This window comes from Phaethon lepturus, unplaced genomic scaffold (genome assembly GCF_000687285.1).
Source record: "Phaethon lepturus isolate BGI_N335 unplaced genomic scaffold, ASM68728v1 scaffold34047, whole genome shotgun sequence".
NCBI classification, from domain to species: Eukaryota; Metazoa; Chordata; class Aves; order Phaethontiformes; family Phaethontidae; genus Phaethon; species Phaethon lepturus.
The window spans coordinates 11061-15663 of record NW_010553112.1 but is presented as its reverse complement, the minus strand read 5'-3'; positions in this window follow the sequence as shown (position 1 = coordinate 15663).

Here is a 4603-nt window from a genome sequence, read left to right as displayed (position 1 = left end):
AGAACCAGGAGTCTTCCAGCCTGTCTTCAGGAGATAAGGAAGGAAACTGAAATTTATGGGCTTTTCCCGGAGTGAGGAAGATCTGGGGGGGTCTGTGTGTGTTGGGGGCTTGGACGTGTGGGTCCCCGGGGGCGTTGTGCGGCCCTGGGAAGCAGGGGCTCAGCGTGGGGCAGGTGCTGGGAGGGTGGGGCAGCCCTGGGGTGGGAAGTGCCACCATGTTGTGGCTGAGCCTGGATGAGACCTCAGGTCTCTCCCCATCAGCCTGTTGACCAGGCCGAGAAGGGGGGACTCTGCAGCCCCCCGTGCACCAGGGATTGCAGTGTGCGCTTAACGTACAGCCTCTTGGAATCTGTGGTTTGGTGGTGTTTTTTAAAGAAATCTTTCTAAACCCCTCTGCCTCTGGATCATAATAAGTGTAAATATTTGTTTGGAGGGAGGTGAGTGAGGGAAAACTCTTTGTTTCGGTTGTTTGTTCTGTGGCAATCCTTTTTCTTTATCTGGGTGGGTGCAACCGCTGCCGCTTCTGGGGGAAGAGCGAGCCGTATCGGCTCCACGCTTTTAAAGAGATTGGCCCTTTTCCCCAGAGCTGGACAGGCCCGAAGCATCTCCGAGCATCTGTTGGCAGGGACAGAGGACAGGCTGGTGGCAAAGGCCTCCGCAGTGTCTGAGGCTTCGCCGCGCAGTCCATCTCTCTGTGGCTATCGGGGGCGATCGCTGCTTGTGTAACGCAGGTACCTGTTCCGACAGGAACAGCACTGAAACATTTTTCTCCTCCCCAATCCTCTCGCCATTCGTGTTATGTATTACCAACCGACTGTCAGAAGGTAATAACTCTGTGCGTGCAGATCTGGACTTGTTAGCTATAGAAAATGGCTTTAAACCCCACTAGGGCAGTAGGTTAGGGGTGTATTTGTGAGTCCTGTTGAATCTGGCAAGGCAAATGCGCTTTATGGGAGAGTGGCTGGGCTTTTTTTTAACCGAAAGTAAAATCAAGCCTTAGGAAGGCGTTTCAGTTTTTCTGTGATAAACGGCAAAGCAGGACCAAATGAGACTCATCACGCGTCTGCTCTCAGACTTCAACTTTGCATTTTATATACAGCTGGTGTTTATTTTAAAAAAAATAAATAAACAGGAAAGGGCCAATTGACTGTGCGTATCTCCTGGAAACTCGTCCGGCTATCGGCGCCTTTGATACTGGGCTCTGTATGGCTGCCTATTGTTTCCGCTCAGTACGTGCTGTACGTTTTTGCTTGCGCCATCCCGTGAAAGGTGTGAGCTCAGCCTGGCTTCAAGGTTGCGAGGGAGCTGCGTTTGTGGAGCTGGGAGCAGGATGGCAGGGAATAGGGACCCTAACCCTGCGAGTTGTTTGCTGCTCGAGCAGCCGCGGTGCACGCTCGGTGCGCCTCCTCAGCCAGCAAGGGCTGCCCTTACTGTTGTGCTTTATACCAGAGATCTTAACAGCTGCTTATTTCAGGGTAGGTTGGAAAAACATCCTAATTTCTGCAGTGCTCGGGAGCTGTGAACCTCTGTGTGCATCGGTAAACAGAGTAGAAAACACTCCCCACACTCCTTCCTTTAAAAAAAAAAAAAAAAAAAAGAAAAGAAAAAAGGTGCCTCTGCAGCAGTGGTTACAGGGTGGTTGTAGGTAGGCTTTGTTTGCGTGCTTGAAATAAAGCAAAAGAATACCGTGGGGAGCAATCTTGGTCTGGCAGATTTTTATTATTAACACCTGCTTAAAATATTTACCCGGTTAAATCAGGCAAACTCTGCATGGTCCATAAGTTGTATCTTACAACTTTCCAAGAAATACTTCTCTAACTGGAAATTAAAAACAGTGTCCAACAAGCATTCTTGAACTCCTTCAGCTCCTTGGCCAGACAGCTCGGATTTTTTTTTCCCTGGGTACGCGGTCCGCTGCCAGTAGTGGATGCTCCGGAAATCGCTGTTGCGAAAGGAGTGAAGTAAAACGTCAATTCTCTTAACAGCAAGCAAAGTTCACTGGGTGTTGACCAGTGGAAATATGTTCTCCACCGCACAGCCAGCGCGGTTCTCTGAGCAGACCGAGAAGGAATTGCTCGTCTCGAGGGAGGAAGCTGCGATGGTATTACAGGGATGAAACGTTCGCTGGTGCTGAGCTTGTAGACTCAAACCCTCACGTGTGAGCAGTTGTACGGGAGAGGAGCACTCTTCTGTCTTCATTTAAGCCATTGGCTTTCCAGCCTCCCTTCTTGTTGATTGTGGACCCTTATATTTATTTTTTCACCAGAAGAGCGGACTTCACTGCACATTAAAGCCCCTTGATGAAAAAAGCTTGCTTTTCTAGCACTTGCTGCCTTCTGTGGGCTTCTAGTAACCTGTGGACTGATGAGGGTTGGAATATAGACTGCTCATTAAACGACTTGTTATTTAGACTCCAAAAAAGAATGTGCCAGTTGCCTGAGAATACACAGCACTGGTTTTAAGTCTTGAAAACCATCAGTAATGATCTCTGCATCTGCCTTACCATGTGGCTGGTTTGCAGGACTTTCTTCCACAGTACTGGTATGGTATGGGTGGCTCCTAAACTGGTTTCCTAACAAGTTAAAACACAAAATAGGTGTCAGACCAGAGCCTAGAGAGGGAGTTTGGAGTCATATGTCTGTTTTCTGAGTTAAAGAGCAACAGCAGCAGCAATGTCAAGGCTTCTTCTAATTAACCTATTAATGATGAGACTCCTGTCAATTCACTTTTTTAAAATTCATTCAGAAGCTTTCCTTTTGTGTTACTTGAGTAGATGCAGGGAAGGTTCTTCACTTTAAAGGTGAGAGCGCATTCTTCCTGCCTTTTTTTTTTTCCATTTAGTATGTGTTTTCTAGTCAGCCATGATGTGTTCATGGCAGGTTCAACCTGTGCCAGGGGACTGCAGCCAGCTTGAAATAGTTAGGACTCTTGTTTCCGACTTTAGACATCCTAGTATAATTTTTAGTTTCTGGATGACTTGCGTGAAAGTGCTTTTTTCATAGTACTTTGCAGCTAATTTTAACTCTGTTTCATTTAGCAGCAGTGGGTCAGTAGATTTCATAAGCACCAGCAAGGCGCAAAAGAGATGTTGAGATCTGAAAGTAGGAGGAGAAGTTGATGGGTCAGCGAGATGTAGGAAAGATACTCAAGATGGTGGTACTGTATTTACAGAATAGCAAATCTGTACTCATTTCTTCAGCTCCTTTGTAAGGAAATGGGCAGTGTGAGCATCCAGAACTGGCCTTGCACATGATTTTGGAGGCAGTGGGTGTACGTGAGCTGACGCTGGGCCTTGAAGAAGATACTGGTGTGCTATACAAGGCAGGCATTTTGGACTCGGTCATATCTTAGTCAGGGATGTAGGGATCCCAGTTGTTGACCCCAGGCAGCAGAAGAATAAAGGTGAATATAATGGGAAGTAAATCACTGTTCTAAAGGTCTTCATCAGATGGCTTTGAGTGTCTTGGGGTCGTGTGGTTGAACAAGGAGCATGAAGGGACTCTTGGTACAGACCTCTGCTCGCTTGCCGTGAAGGACTGCATTTTATTCCTAACCTGCTCTTGGGCAAAACACTGTATGATAAAGGTTATTCTTTATTTATTTCAGCACAGCATATAGCAAAACACTGAAAGGTATTTCTTTCTTCCAAGCATGTTTACACATGTCCCTCTTCATTATAGCATCTAAAGAAACAGCAGAGGTACAAACCCAATTGTTTTCCATTTCGCTTGCTAACATTATGCTGCTGCAGCATTAAAACATCACTACCAGATTGGGTCTCATTAAGTTAGGTGCTGTACAGAGACATAATAAATTGCAGCTCCTGTTCCAGAGCCTTATAAAGGCTCAGAAGTCAGGGGAATCATTGTTCTTCCAGCCTCAATTCAAACTGTTGAAAAAGAACAGCAGCTTACAATCTCTGCAAAAATCTGTTTATCTGGTAAATACGTGGGTGGTTATTGGCAATTTTACCAATTATCATCTTCAGGTTAATTATCTTAATACATCTTGATCAGGTAGCATTTCGCCCTGAGAAAACGTCATCTTGCATAGCACAGCTTCAGGAGATTTTGGAAAATGTATTCTAAAAGGTGGTTAAACACCATTACGTTATATTTTGCTGTGAAACTTTCCCCTGTCTAGCTGCATAGACATCTTGACACATGCAATCCTGTGCGAGAATAAATATGTGCAAAATGAGCTCAGATAGCTGCTGGGAAAAAAAGAAATGTTCTTTGACAGAGCTTAATATTTTAGTCTCCCTGGAGCCTAGAGCTCTAATCCACGGACCCCCACCAGTTTCTTTGGATTCATTTTGTAAATACAAGTTACTTTTAACGGGGGAATTTGGTGCAAGAGGGCCTTTTCTTGTTTTCCTCTCTGTAGTTAATGCAGAGCGATACTACTACCACCGTGCCCCAGGTTCCTGCTGGGAGCTGTCCTGCTGCCACCCGTCCCCTTGCTGGCTACCTCGTGGGGAGCAGAAGCACCTCTTGGGCTCAGGGTGGCCACTTGGAGGAGTCCCTGGCCCAGCAGCTGAGCCCTGGGCTGCATTAGTTGAGGATCAGGGAGAGTTTGTCTTTTGGCAGTGCTGACTGACCGC